General features: G+C 39.6%; 1 non-coding gene across 1 annotated transcript; it reads right to left on the reverse strand.

The window, feature by feature from the left end:
- Positions 1 to 11,199: 11,199 nt before the first annotated feature.
- On the reverse strand, positions 11,200 to 11,272 carry TRNAE-UUC (transfer RNA glutamic acid (anticodon UUC)). Its single transcript has one exon. It is a non-coding gene; the product is annotated as a tRNA-Glu (tRNA).
- Positions 11,273 to 16,749: the final 5,477 nt, after the last annotated feature.

Here is a 16,749-nt window from a genome sequence, read left to right on the forward strand (position 1 = left end):
CTCTCATCGACAACAAACGGGCTAAAAATTTAAACAGATCCAAGATCAAATACATGAAGAAGCATTGTACAGTGCTCGAGCCCAAGTTTATGTTCGGGTTTTCCTTTTGTACGCATGGGGAACATGGCTCTATGATCCAAGCCGATGATTAGATGGCCCGGGAACACTCCCCCTGCCACCAGCCAATGGCTGATGGTCGGTGCTCTGTGGGCCCACCATGATGTATGTATTTCATCCATGCCGTCCTTCTATTTTTCTAGATCATTTGATGAAATGAGACCAAAAATGAGGTATATCCCAATCTCAAGTGGACCACATTACATGAAACAGTGTTGAATGAATGTCGACCATTGAAAATTTTTTGGGGGCCATAAAAGTTTTGGATCAAGATGATCTTTGTTTTTCCCCTTCATATGGGTCAGTATGACCTAATCAACAGGTTGGATGTCAAATAAATAGTACAGTTGGCCGTAGGAGGATTTTAACGGTGGATATCCAATCACTATTGTTTTCATGTGGTGTGGTCCACCTGAGATTTATATCCCTCTCATTTCTGGGATCAAGCCCTAAAATGATATGTAAAAATGGATGAAACACATACATCATGGTGGGCCCCACAGAGCACCAACCACCGGCCCGATGGCGGGTGGTCGGTGCTATGTGAGCCCCACTATGAAGCATGTCTTTTATCCATGCTGTTCATTAGAATTGTGCATCGAGTCGAGTCGGACCGAGTTAGGGCGGGCTCGACTCAATCTGGTTTTGAAATAGGCCTGACCCGAACTCGATCCGACTCGATATAGGGTCCAACATGCCTGACTCGATCTAAGTTCGGTATGACCTGGATTGATCCGACTGAGTCCGATCCGCTCAGAAGTACCGAGTTAGGTGGAGTTGGCACCGAGTTGGATTGAGAGATGAGGGAGGGAGGGAGTGGAGAGGAGAGAGAGAGAAGGAGGATGATGGTGGTGGGTGGTTGCCGGGCTTGGAAAGGGAAGATGAGGGAGGGAGAGGAGGAGGAGGAGGAGGGTGATGGTGGTGGGTGGTTGCCAGGCTTGGAAGATGAGGATGATGAGGGAGGGAAGGAAAGAGGTTAAGATCGGGTTAGGGTAGGGTTAGAGAGTCGGGTAGAGTCGGGTTTCGGATCGAGTCGAGTATAACTGGATCGAGTTTCGGGTCGAGTCAAATCGAGTTACTGGGTAACTCGAACTCGACTCGGTTTGAATTTGGATTAGGCAAAGCTTGCTCGGTTCAGACCGACTCACCCATTTGATTTGGGTCGAGTCGGATCGGACCCGAGTGGGACGAGTCTAGTTAGCCAGATCAAGTTGTCCCGTGCCCACCTTTATTGTTCATCTTTTTTTAAAGATTGGTTTAGGGCTTGATACTAAAAATGAGATGGATATAAATCTCAGGTGAACCACGCCACATGAAAACAATGGTGATTGGATATTCACCATTAAAATCCTTCTTAAGGCCCAATGTCGTGTTTATTTGACATCCAATCCGTTGGTTAGGTCATACAGACTTAAACTAAGGTTTATACACACACACGCGCACGCGCGCGGAAACGCTCACCTGCGAACCAGTTCGTACGTACTACATACAAACTTTTTTGAGAACTCATCATATCTGATGAGTCTCGAAAATCTGAACAGTCCACATGAACCAGAACCTCATGAAACCTCTTGGTACAAAATTTTACTTTGATCCAAATCTTTGCTGGGCCATGAAAAATGCAAACAGTTTCTTCCTTTGATTTGAATTTCTCTTTGCTATGGCCCATCAGAATCTTAGATCAGGGTGAAAATTCACCCCCTAAGATTTTATGAGATTCCGCATCTTATGGAACGTTCAGATTTGACACCCATGACACGTGTGCAAAGGTGTGCATGTGCATAGGTGAGCATGCCTCTCTCTCTCTCTCTCTCTCTCTCTCTCTCTATATATATATATATATATATATATATATATATATATATATATATATATATATATATATATATATTTCACTTGATCCAAAATTTTTATAGCCCAAAAAGTTTTTAGTAGTCTACGTTCAATCAATATTGTTTCTTGTAATGTTGCCCACTTGAGATTGGGATATACTTAGTTTTTGGGCTCATACCATAAAATTACGTAGAAAAATATATGGACGGAATGAAATACATAATTATTGTGGACCTATAAAGCACCTACTATCGGGCATTGGCTGGTGGCTAGTGGCAGGGCAGTAGCCAATCTGCTTCCTGGGAAAAATGATTCGCCAGTGATCCTGCCACTAGCCGGATTGGCCAGTGGTAGGTGTAGTTTGGTCTCCACTATGATGTATGTTTTTCATTCACGCCGTATATCTATTTTTTTTGAATTATTTTAGTATATGATTAAAAAATTAGGTAAATTTAAATCTCAAATGAAGCACACATTGTTGATTGAGCGTTCACCATTAAAAGCTTCTTGGGGGCTAAAAAAGTTTTGGATCAAGCTAATATTTGTTTTTTCCATTCATCCAGGTCTTTGTGACCTAATAAACATGTTGGACGTCAAACAAACGTTACAGTGGCCCCTGGGGTGTTTTTAATGGTGGACAATCAATCACTACTGTTTTCTGTGGTGTGGTCTATATTAGATTTAGATCTGTCTCGTTTTTCGGTTAAAGCCCTAAAATAATCTTTAAAAATGGATGGACGGCGTGGATAAAAATCATACATCATTATGGGACACGGAGCCCCGACCACTAGCCACTTTTTAATAGCAGCGTCACGGACGCGGATTTACTACGGAAGCCTTTTGCTGGAAGTTCCTTCGCATGGATGCTGAACAGGCCTACTTCACGTTTATGAGAAATCCACCCTGTCCATCCGTTTTGAGAGCTTATTTTAGGATGTTCTACCAAAAATTAGGTGTATAACACGATCAAATGGGCTAAACGAGATGAAACAGTGGGAATTCAGTGAGCACCTTTGAAGCATTTTTATGGCCATAAAAGTTTTACATCAGGCTATATTTTTAGTGTTTTCACTTCATCCCATTGGGAATGACCTTATAAACGGTTTGGATAGCATATAAACATCAAGGTGGAGCCCAGAAAGGTTTTAACGGTAGAAATTTCTTTTCTCAATTTTCCTTGTCGTGTGACTCTAGTTTTTTATCCACCTAATTTTTGTCACACGTACTAAAGTGAGCTCGAAAAACGTTTGGACGGAATGGATTTATCAAATACATTTCAGTAGGCATCACACAGCATCCCTGCACAAGGCTTTCGCAGGAACTTCCTGCGAAAGGCTTTCGTAGGAAATCCGCGTCCCAGCGTCACTGGCCAAACCGCGTATTATGGAAGGTAGTTGGTACAGTGGATCTCGAAGAACCGTAATGTGGTAGAGCCATCTCGACACAGTACATGTGTCAGGGTGGTTGTTAAAATCAGATCCGTCCATACGTAGGACCCTGGCATGGATGTTGTATTTGTTGAAAATAAATACTATTAGACAATCCTACCCAGACGGCAGAAAACAAGAACCATCAACGGTGGAGTATACAGTTGTGTAAACTGTAGAAAAAGTAATGAATTAGATCACGTAATCCATCGGTACATGGATGAATCTGGATGGCTTTTCGTTTTTTCTGTTTTTCTAGCTATACCGTATCATCTCCGCGGATAAGGGGTAGATTCATAAGTTTGTTTTGCCCTATTAAAAAAAATGGTGGTGACTCATATTTCTTACCTTTGGACCTCACTCACAGCAATCTAGACCGTCCAAATTTTGGATCACATTGTAGATAGAGCATATATATATATATATAACTAGCACTGATCAATCAATTCAAACTATTCAATTAGTGCCCGGAAAATGGATTGTTATAAGTAAATAGCTAATGATCATAATTTAAAGAGAGAAATCAGATGGTTAATACTGTCTTTTCATTGCAATATTCTGGTTATGATTCATTCGAGGTTGGCCTAGTGATTTAGACGGCGTGGATTGTACTACAATTATGCCATACGTAAGTCTGCAGATTCACCCACATTTTTAAATGGCGTTAAACTAATAGGGAGTCTCTCGTTATTCACTGGAGCGGGTTTTTTGTTAGCCGCGTAACACGTACGCGGATTTCCACCAATCCACCCAGATCATCTGTTTTTTGAGATCGTTGCAGCACTTGAGACAAAAAGTGAGAAAGAAGCGAGGATGCGGATTGCGTAGTGAGTAACTGAGTACGCTTAGCGTACTGAGTAAACTATGTGAGGTCCACCATTATTTACGTATTTCATCTGCTCTGTCCATTCATTTCACCAGATAATTTTAGGGCTTTAGCTAAAAAATGAAGCATGTACGATGTTCAAATGGACCACACCAGTTGAATTGAACATCTACCGTTGAAAAATACTTGGGGGTCGTGGAAGTTTTTGATCAAGATTATATTTGTTTTTTCCCTTCATCCATGTATTTATGATCTTATAAACAGGTTGGATGACAAATAAACACCACTGTGGGGGCTAGAAAGGTTTCAACTGTGGAAATCATTATCCCTACTGTTTTCTGTGTTATGATCTGATTGATCTTTGGATACGGTTGAATTTTCAACTAAACCCCTTAGGTTAGATGTAAAAACAGATGGACGGCATGGATAGACTACATACATTCAAGGTGGGCTCAACTAAGTTTACACAGTACCATAAGAGTGTAATGAGTTACGCAATCTGATTTCAAGAAGCAAGAGTCACGTGGGCCGCACCGTAGGGGTGGGCACGGCAATTCCTACAGTTGAAACCTCCCTTGGTCGACAGTGATGTTTAGATGCCATCCGTACCCTTGATAAAGTCATTCCTACCGGAATGAATTTGAAACTACAGATATTAGCTTGATTTAAAACTCCTACAGATTTATAAATATTTCAACTGTAAACATTCAATCCTTACGTTTTTGGCCCACTTGAATAATAGATTCAGGTCTATTTTCTTTTGTTTTTTTTTGGCTTCTCAAGGTATAAGAAGCTTTAAAAACATGAATGAATGGAATAGATTTTTTACAAACATCACGGTGGGCCAACCTAAGTTTCCATCACAGCAACTTCATTGTAAAGGACTTTAACATGAAATCCGCATCTTACTAAGACGTTAGTTGGTGTTGTCCTGACCGTGGGACCCACCTTGATAGGGCCCACCGAATTTGCTGACGCCAAGACAGCTGGTGTGTGGTACGCCAGCCAATCCGTTTCCTAGAAACTGCTACCTCCGAATGCTGCGGTACAAGCTATACGCCCCAGGATCTGCGTAGATCCAGTACATGGGTTTCGCGCCGTCTCTTAAACGGTGGTGGCTTACAACCCTTTTCACGTCATGGTCATACGTCATTCTACACCGATCAATATGGAGTTGGCAGTACGTATCTTATTTCCAGACAAATCCACCGGAAAATCTTAACCATCTGATCGGCGGCCACCGCATGGATGGTTAATTGGAAATGGTTCATTGTCCAATTTCAATAGGAATATCACAGGGTTAGGCATAGACATTGTTGCCAATATTAATGTATTATTTAAATATCTTTGATATTATCCGTATCTTCAGCTCGGCGATATCGACAACACAGGTAACAATATTAATAATTCAAGAGTTTATTTGACAATTTGTATTTAAAATGCATTGAAATTCAAATCACAATTACACTAGATTTAAGGTGATTCTAAATGCCTAAATTATGATTGGTAATTTATAATTGGAATGGGCTGGAATTCAAACCTTGTGTTCGGGAGCTTGTATTTAAAATTCATAAAAATTCTTTAGCGTATTAACCAAACTTGAACTGGATTAAGTCAGCTTGAATATCCCATATGAATATTTTAAATGTGATATTTGATATAATATGCCCGTTGAAATATATAGTTCGGCAAAAAACAAGAAAATTTCAAGCATCAGGTGGGCCACAAACGTAGGGATCTTAAATAAATGACTTATCAATGTTTTTTTAACATCCATTTGTATGGCTAATGTTTGGACAATTTAGATCATTCTATTAATGTGATGTTAGTGTTGCAATCGATTAGGCCTTGTTTGATTTTTCTACTAAAATGTAATTATCATGTAAATAGGTAATAATTATTTACCTAGGTAATCACTACATGACAAGTTACTTTTTTAACACTTAAATTGAGAATTTTATGAGATTAATGTGGGGCCCATTGTGATGTATGTGACTTATCCACACTGCTCATTTGTTATGTCAGATGAATTTCGGGCGTGATTAGAAAAATGAGGTAGATTCAAAGCTCAAGTGGACCACACTAAAGGAAACAGCGGGAATCGAACGTCTATCATTAAAAACTTCTTAGGGCTCTTAAAAGTTTTTGATTAAGCTGATATTTGTGTTTTCCCCTTATCCATGTCTGTGTGACCCTATAAACTAGTTAGATGATTAAAAAAAAAAAAACTCAATGTGGGCCCAATGATGGAAACAACTTTCAATGATGGACAATTTAAGGTCACTGTTTCCTTTCATGTGGGCCAATTGAGCATTGGATCAGCCTAATTTTTCGGCTCATGCCCTAAAATGTTCAAATAAAATAGATGGACAGTGCGGATATAACATATATATTAGAGTGAGGTCTACAGATTTAAGTCAACATTTTTGTATCGATTTTCGAGGTAGAATTACTGTCACATTTTGAAACGAGGTGAAAAAGTAATAATTACTTATTTACCAGGATTTACAAGTATCATGGAAAATCAAACAGGCTCTAAATGAATTGTGTTGGAGCGTCATTAGCGTGCCACTCGTACCACAACTTAATAGCCTAGCCACGCTTTTGTTATATGTGCAGCACACCTTGCATTAAAAAGGAAGTCGAAAAGGCATTTCACTCTAACAAAAAAGTGAGGTTTTAAAATACATCAAGAGATGGTTTCGGCCCAAAACATAATTTTCACTCCAACAAAAAATGTATTTCAATTAACTCCAAGTGTAGTCACGATGCCAAAATATGGTTTTGGCCCAAATCCTCTCAAAATCCCTTAAATACACTTAAATAGAAGGTGCCAAATAACCTTTAAGGTTTATTTGATGAGGAGAACCATTTGACTAAATATAGACCTCTAAACATCTTATTTTTAACCATTCACTTAGCAACCACCACTTGTTGGATATGATTTCAATGTAGAACGGGTTGCAAATGCATTCTTAATACATTTGGAGCAAAAGAAGCCCAAACATAAGTGGAAGTAGTCCATCAAAACTGGGCCTAGTCCTACATAGGGCATGATGTAGTTGGGTTTCTAAGCATGTCATTCGAGAAGATTCATTTAGTATATGAAGAAATTATAGGCTATTGTAGACACCCCACCTGAATTGAGAAAATCTACTCCTGAGTCTCTTGACTAGATTTCACTAAAATCGCCCATCTCTCAACAACCGTTGAAACCGTAGCAAAACTAAGAAGCAGGACCTTCGATACATCATAAATGCAGTTATCGGATTAGATCAAGAGACTCCCGAGCCTCAAACCCATAATCAAAGCCAATAGCACACGCTTGAACTCATACCCATACAGAACTTTGATAAAACCACGTGCATACACTTAAAGAAAAGCGTTGAAAATTGGCTAAATAGAAAGAATATAACCTAAGCGCCTTGAGAGGCAATGAATGACCTAGATCGGTCAATCATAGATCTTGTGAACCTAGATCAACTAGGAAACATGCTCAGAATGTTGTAGAATATCGTTGAAAAAAAAAAAAAAAAGAAGGAAAATTTATATACCATCCGCCTACGACATCCACATGCCGATGGTCACCTGACATTCTTTTTACCAGTCCAAGATGCAAATCCCCTCTTACGAATCTTGTAGTGGTAAAAATTAACAAATGTCCACCATTGACCCATCATAAGCTGATGGTCTACTTTGATACATTCGGACCCCGTCAGTTGTCTGGGAAAACAAACTAAGGAAAAAATGGCTGAAAAAGCGCCAAGAGAGACAATATAAGTATATAGAGTGAGCTACACATACATGCCTGGGCGGGTCCCCCTTCTCTAGGAATGTCCATAAAATCTCCCACCAATGCCAAGATTTAAAAAAAAAAAAGAAAAAGAAAAAAAAGAAGCTAGCCCTTGAAAAGTCAATCCCATCCACGTAAGTCTGCTAGATTAGGAGTAGGGTTAGGTCCAGGAATGTCTAATTATCCGAATAAAAAAATGCATCTAATTTTTCTTTTTCTTTTTGGTATCTCAATCAAGTTCAGAATACAATCCATTCCAATTTTAATTAACTATATATGATATGAAAATTTTCATAATAATTACATGTGAGGCATCACATTCTGCTATTGGAAAGCGCAAGTAAGCGATAGCCACATAGCTTCACCTAATTACTTAGATGGCCAATTTTTACTTTAAAACCCTACCTTATATCATTTAATAATAAAAAGTCTTAGCCTTTATTTTCTGTACTTTTGTCTTGAACTCACTTACTTTTCAGAGAGAAAAATAAAATAAAATAGAAAATATTGTTACTGAATTTGTCCACAGTAAACACTTTAATTTTCTTTTGGTAATTTGGAAAGGTGCAATGGCATATGTATGTTAATATCTCTATAGCACTGGATCATACCATGGAAGGCCCAAGCACCAACAATCCCCAAAATAACCCTAACCCTTCAATGAGCGGCCATGATATTTATGGTTAACAAAGAAAATACAGAAATGATTAACTTTTAATAAGAACCAACAAATTTTTTATAACTAAGATCTTTCAATTCAGGGAATGATTGGTGAATGTGCCATCTGTGGTGGACCCGCCTTACCAATAGCTCACATCGTTGTAGCATGGGCTGCTTGCATGAACTTAGAGCTCAAGCATATTGCACAAACCTTGGGCTTGGTCATTGGACAATACCTAAGCTATTTGGATGGGTGAAATCTTGCTTTCACTGATGAAAATGAAATCAATCTCCTTGGATTTGATGGTTTTTTATGTTTGCAAAGCACATTTAGCTATGGAAATTGACTTCCATTTTTGTAGTTTTTTCTTGAAAAATGGGATTTCTATTTAATTAACAAAACCTGTTATATGAAAATTTTGCTTTGTTATTGTTGACCTTTTACATTAAAATAAGAAATCACTTGTGCTACAATAACTAGGTTAGCAAGTATTCTTCAATTTGGATTGTCCATATGACACACATGTATGACTCCTTAGGTGGGCTACATATGATCATATGATCATTGGTTTTGATATGATTGTTAGATTATCCAATTTAAGTGATTCGGTGGGTCCCACTACAGCTGTGATCATTACATAAAAATTTATAGTATGAACGCTTGAATCGTGATCTCTATACATAGTTATTAAGATGGTTATAAAAATTAATTTACGAGGAAAGAAGTTTGACGGGTAAGTCTCTTCATTTCTATTTTTATATTAATATGTCTTGATTCTCTCACCAATATAGATAGAAAACTTAATTCTATTGGGATGATTTCAAATATCTTTCTCAATAACATCAAGGTATTGGAAACACCTTCCCACGCAGTGATGCATTTAAGATTTCAGTTTGTGATTTTCATTATTGATGGATGGACGATGGACTTCAATTTGAAATATCATATCACATATCAAAATGCACGTAGAGAAAATCTCGAAGATCACATTGATTAGACAATCTAACCATCCAATTGATGAACATCAAATCGAAAAGGAGGGCATATGAATCAAACGGTCTGGATTGGCGGCGATGAATCCCATGTGTCCAATGGACAAGTAACAGCATGCACAGTGGCATCAGAGGATACTGCCCGAGGCTTCAAAATAGACAAACGTCAGAGTTATTTAAGCCCCACCATGCATATAAATGCAGTCCTTAAAATCCCATTCCAGAATGGGCCACTCCACTGCAAATAGATATGGTCCCTTTAGAAGGTACCTTTTGAAATATAGGTACCAGGTACAGCTTCTTGGAGAATCATTTAGAAAAAGGCTCTTTTCCATGGCATCATTTCCTCAGCTGATATTCCTGGTAATTTCATCAATGAATGTTTTTCTAATGTGGGGTGGTGTGACACAGCCACTCAATGCCAGGGACACTATTCAGGTGGGGAATTCATGCACCAGGTGATATAATCAGGACCGTCAGGCTGCTAAAAGAGGATGGTGGGCCTGACCCTACATCGAGGACAGTCCCTTTAATGGCCATGCCATGTTCTAAGATTAGGTGCTTCACATGCAACACAGGTGGGTGTCGGCTGCAAAGCTGACCATTACTGAGATTGAAATATCAAGAGAGCCTACTAACTTTGACATTCATACACTGAGAACTCTCATCTTCAGTGGCCCACCTATAAAGAAGTGAAATATGAGAGAGGAAAAAACTCTGGCGGATCCACTTTCTACACATTGCTGCATTCTCAACGGGACCTGATTCAACGGGAACGGATTGGCTACTCCTGCCACCAGCCAATGGCTGGTGTTCAGTGATCTGTGGGCCCCACCATGATGTATGTGTTTCATCCATGCCGTCCATCTATTTTTATAGATCATTTTATAATATAAAAACGAAAATGAGATATATACCGATCTCAATTGGACCACCTTAATGGAAAGAGTGTTTAGTGAATTTCGACCATTAAAAACTTTTTGGGGGCATAAAAGTTTTGGATTAAGCTGATCTTTGTTTTTTCCCTTCATCTGGCTAAAAATTAGGCAGATACAAGACTTAGGTGGGCCACACTACAGGGAACAATGGCGTGGGGATGCTAACCATGTTGATTTTACAAAATAGGCCGCAACAGAAGACCAAGTTAGCAAATGGTGGCTGTAGGTGAATCTGATGCTCCGATAAGTCTGTTTTGTTGGGTGGTGCAACAATGCAAAACCAGAGACCGAATGATATTTGATTGTTGTATTTAGCAGTGTGAGAAAATATTATCATGAGAAATACACTAAACAATATTATCACACGTTTTTCGTTATGTCAATTGATTTTAAAATGTTGCATTTTCATGGTGATATTAACTTAAAAAATTATTATATAAACATGTATTTATGTTTTAGATTTATTTAATAACTCAAAATAAATACTTTTATTTAATAACTCAACAGAGGAAAAATACGAATCCCAGCCGTCCACCAAAAAAAACAAAAAAACGAATCTCAGCCGTCCATATAAAAAAAAAAAAAAACCGTCGAATATAAAAACAAAAAATTTTCCGTTGCCGGGATTCGAACCCGGGTCGTTCGGGTGAAAGCCGAATATCCTAACCAACTAGACTACAACGGAATTGTGAATACTGTTGAAAATTATTATATTTAATGAATATTTAAAAATGGTTTCCAAAACCCAAAAATTAACCCCAGCCGTCGAATGTATAAAAACTAAAAAAAAATTCCGTTGCTGGGATTCGAACCCGGGTCGTTTAGGTGAGAGCCGAATATCCTAACCAACCAGACCAAAATGGATTCCCAAACATTATTAAAAATTATTTTATTTAATTCATTGTCTTAAGTCGTCATTAAAAAATATTTTGAAAATCTTCCTAGGAAAATTGCCAAGAATGAGACAAGTTTAGCAAGGGAGTTTTAAGAGCGCTGGTTCTTTAGCAACATGCCCCCAGGATTGATTAAACAACCTGTAAAGTGCATGTAGACTCCCACCCCGTGACCAGACCGACCGAAGTGGATTGACTGAAATCTGTTTGCTACACATTAGCAAAGAGAATTGGAGGAGAAGATGAGTTTTCCTGTATTTCCAAAGTGGTATTAGACAGATTGGATGTCAAAAAAACAGTAGGGGGGCTTAGGAGGATTTTAATGGTGGATATCCAATCACTATTGTTTTCCTGTGGTGTGGTCTACTTGAAATGTATATCCCTCTCAATTTTGGGAACAAGCCCTAAAATAATCTGTAAAATTGGATGAACGGGATGGATGAAACACATACATCATGGTGGGGCCCACAGAGCACCGACCACCAGCCACCGGGCTGCTGGCAGGGGGAGTAGCTAATCCGTTTCCTGATTCAACAGCCTAAATTGACAGACGTGGATTGCCTGTGACCCCAACCGCATGAAGTTCCTGTGATCAGAAGCTAGGTGGGGCCATTGTGATGTTTCTGAGAAATCCAATCGTTCATCTGTTATTCCAGCTCATGTTAAAGGACATGAGTCAAAAAATTGAGACAGATCCAAAGCTCAAGTGGGCCACACGACAGGAAAAAACAAGGATGGAAATGCCTACTGTTGAAGTCTTCACGGAGTTTACTGTGATGTTTATATGTCATTCCCACTGGATGAACTGAAAAATAAAAAATATTTAGGCCGATCCAAAACTTATTTGCCCCGTGAATATTTCAACGGTGGACGGTCACTCCCCAGTGTCCTAACGTGACCCGGCAAAACAGATGTATCGGGTGAATTTCTCACAAAATCACAGTGGGCCCTACCTAGCTTCCAACTGCAAGAACTTCCAATAATTGAGGTCACAGTCCATCCGCTTCCTAAAATGACTCACATATGTCAGGTGTACGGTCGATCACTTGCCAGAATTTATGAAAGGTAGGCGCGTTGAGCTGTCCAAACTGGGCCTGTATTGTCCACCGTAGGCTGAAGCACAAGCCGGGCTCGTGATGGGCCAAAATAGACCACTTGACATGTTTATGCTAGACCCGAACCCGAATAAATGAATAGAGAAGACAAACATGCTGGGACGCCGTTGTTAAAGGCCCCGTTGGAGTAGAGAAAGAGATGGGATCAAAGGTAGGAGGTGAGAGGGATGAAATGCATGGATTGGAGGTGAGAGAGAGAAAGACAGCACTATGGGATGCTCCATTTATTTTTCTTTTGTTTTTGACCATTGGATTTCGCAAGTTTTGAAGATGGACGAGGAGCCTTCTCCTTCTTATACGCCATCTCTTCTTAGCTCGGTTGAGATTGCTAGGTGTTATTTATTTATTTATTTATTTTTAAATGGCCAAGAACGGATGCAGGGACGGGAGTATTTCATTAAATAATAATAATAATAATCCTTATGAGCTGAGCTCACACACTTGCTTTTGGATATCTACATCCAAGCCTAGTTTAATGTCGAGCCGGGCTTGATTTTTAAGCCAGCCAACTTTTATTACCAACACGCCAGCCTAAACTCAGTCGAAGGCGGGCCAGGCCCGAAATCCGGCGGGCCAATCTGGCCCATTGGCACCCCAAATGAAAGTTGGTACCTGGACAATGATAGTCACCCCCGTACCCCACAGATTTTATTAAAAGGTCACAACTCACCATCACGCATGCTACTGTAACGTCGGTGATTGCGAACCGTCCATCTGGGCCATATGTAGAGACGCCTAACAACTCAGCGGTCCTGGACATCGATCTCCACACACCTGGAATTTGAAAAGTTCAGAGAACTAATCACATGTACCATACTACTCGTGCTACCATGACATCCTTTCCCATCGACATGCCACTTCTAGAGGAAATCGGTGCCGAGAAAATGGTAGGCCCCAGCATGAAGATCACCATTCTCTAAAACCATTAAGATCTGCTTACTAGGTGGACCACACCTGTATATTGAGTCAAACCTTTGGTTATCCATTGATTCCAAAAGTGTGCGAAAGATGATAAATAGAACGGACTAATTTTTATCCCATTCAATCCTCACGGGGGGACCCACTGTTTTAATGGTCCTGATGCCTTACAAAAAATGTAATGTTAGCGGGAAGGATGGTGCCGTACCACTAGCCGTTGTCACTTGCCTGGGTGGGATCAATTCTCGAAAGTCTGATTATTTATGAGGAAAGATCATTCCAGATGCTGCCTCAGCTTGATACGTTTACCATACTGATTGTTTTTCGGGTGGAAAATCCGAGCCTTGGAAAAGATGGGAAGCTTCACTAAGATCATCTGGCGCAAAAAATCATTCTGATGTACTCATCATGTGGGCCACGAGGGCGTGTTAGGTCAGATCATCATCCTTCCGTCGATTTCAAAGATGGAGCCGCGTGATCGCTGGATCATCCTAACGTTTCTGCGAGCTTATCTTTTTGATGGGGCCTACCTTTTCCTCGGGATCGGATGTTATACAATGTGACACGTGCGGAAACACGAGGCAACTAGCAAGCTAGTGGCTGTATTTATGGGATCAGCTATCATTTTATCGGTGCCGTTGACTGTTTGACTACGGTAGAGCCGAGTACGATCAATCAAGAATCAGGAGGATTTAGATATGGAGCTACCTGCCTGGAATCTTCTGCGGCACCAGTTTAAGCAGCGTAGTAAAACGCTGAAGTTCTTTGAGGTACACTAAGATGTATATGTGAAATCTACTCCGTTTATCTGGTGATAGAATTTAATTAACCGTACCTGAAACAATCAGCCAAATAAAAAGTCATATAGACCACACCATTACGAATAATGTAGAACTGATCATAAAACCTATAAGTTCGCGCTTTGTGGCCTGCATGAGTTTTGGATTGAGATAATTTTTCTAGTAATCCCGGTGAATAAGACATGATGAACGGTCTAGATGAAGGATATACTCCATGGTAACCCCACGCTCTGGTTAGCGTCTGATCCCCATTGTTCTCTCTGATGTGGGCCACATGAGTTGTGAATCTGTCCAATGTTAAATCAATGGTCTAGCATCGAGGAGAAACTTGATAGACGGAGTGGATTTCACATACGTAATACGGTGAACCAAGAGAGCTTGAAGACGTGTTTAGAAGTGAGCCGTAATGTAGTTTGTAAGTGCCATTGTTGCTAATTTTCGGCGTTTGGTGGAAAAGGACATTCAACGAGATTTTTGAAGGCTTTTACATTAGAGGAAAAGCTTCCAAATTTTGTCTCAATTCATAAGAGAAATCGGCCGTCATTCCTACTGCGGGTATGTGACCGCTCATACTCCATTTCGGACGTGGATTAGCTGCGACCCCGAATTCAGCGATGTGATTGCAACCTTGACTGTGGGTCTCACCTTGATGTAGGGTTGTATATCCAGGCCGTCCATCCATTTTTCCAAGATTATTTAGGGCATGATCCCAAAAATGAAGTAGATAAAAATCTCAGGTGTACCACATAGTAGGGATTGAATTCTCACCATTGAAAGCTTCATAATTTTTGAATCAAGCTGCTAATTTTGTTTTTCTCTTCATCCATATTTGTGGATGGCAAATAAATAATGTGGTGTAACCTAGGGCCTGTTTGGAACCTAGGATTAGGTCACATGGAATTGCATTTGGTCCCAACAATAGATATCAGTTGCGAAATCTAATCCATTGATTATTATAATTCCATAGCCTACCAAACATTTACAAGTTTAACATAATACAAAATTTTTTCCAAAGGAAAGATTTAATTTACAAATAAGTTCGTTCTTAATTATGGGCTTTCAATTACCACTGTTTTCTCCATGCCCTAAATTAAGTTAGATATATGTTGTGGATATACAATGCATACATCGAGGAAGGCCCTATAAATAGGTTCACACCACTTGGCTGGATGTAGGTCACAGCTAATCCACCCACGTACCTCCATCCCTTTCTTCCTTCCATTGTTACCTTTCTTCCTTTTTAAATGGAAGTTGTTGATGCTCAAATTTGGTCAATTATGTCTTACCTTCTGTAAGTCGCTAAGTACCTACAATTTAATAGAGAATAATAGAAGATAGTGGGGGCGCCGGTTAAGGCCGGGACCCTCCAATGCCTAAGTCACACATATGGACTCACGGTAGGCATAGTAGAATCAAGATAGTTGTGTGTACCTATTAGACATGGCATGGAGTGTATTTACAGACTTTCTAGGCAGTCTACGTATCCGAGTTGATTTGCTGGATATGTTGGAGGGGCTCGTATTGGAGTCGGACTCTAATTTCAAGAATATATGTGACTTTACCTCGATTGATGTGATTTTCAGCTAAAACCTTGTTGGATTGATCTTATCTTTATATATTGCGAGATTCTCTCCGAATATTTCTATTCCGAGGTCGATATCCGAAGTTGAGGTTGGTACCCGAGGTCGGGTCAAGGGCCAAAGTGATAACTGAGGCCAAGGTAGAAAGTAGTCAACATCAAAGGTTGGGGTGATTTTTCGGCCTTCAAGCAATATATAAATATATAGTCAATGTGTCTCGTTGCTCGACTCATCTGTCTCATACATTTATTTAGTTCTATTTTATCGATAACAGTGGCCCCCTTCTTCCGAACTCTATACTTTATGAGCTTAGGAAGTAACTTTTAAACTAATGTATGAGCGATGAGTCTTGATTCTTTAACTAGAGAAGATCAGCTCATTTCATATATGTTCATCGATTTTGTTGCCTAGTAATTAATGCGAAAATTGGAAAGGGACGACACCTGCTGTGGTGATCAAAGAAGATATTACGACAGTATCTCCATACAAGGAGTCATGCACAGCGTGGTGAGCATTGTTTTGCCTTTATGTGTAGGTGGTCGTGTATGATTACTTAGTAAATACAATAGTCGAGCATGTAGATTTTTAGTCGATAGTCGAATATGTAGGTTCTTAGTCGATAGTCGAGCATGTAAATTTATACTCGATAGTCCAGCATGTAAATTTTTAGGTTATGTAGCTTGTAGACAAATTATTAAAAACGAGAAAGCTTTTCCCTTCAACTAGAGGATGTTCCTTATGGTTGAACAAGTAACTCTCGAGCACAGTAAGAAAAATCGTAAGAACGAGAAAGATCACCTTCGTTTATTTAACTTAGGGAGGTCACTCACAGTCGAGCATGTAGATAAAAATGATG

This window comes from Magnolia sinica, chromosome 5 (genome assembly GCF_029962835.1).
Source record: "Magnolia sinica isolate HGM2019 chromosome 5, MsV1, whole genome shotgun sequence".
Lineage (NCBI taxonomy): Eukaryota > Viridiplantae > Streptophyta > Magnoliopsida > Magnoliales > Magnoliaceae > Magnolia > Magnolia sinica.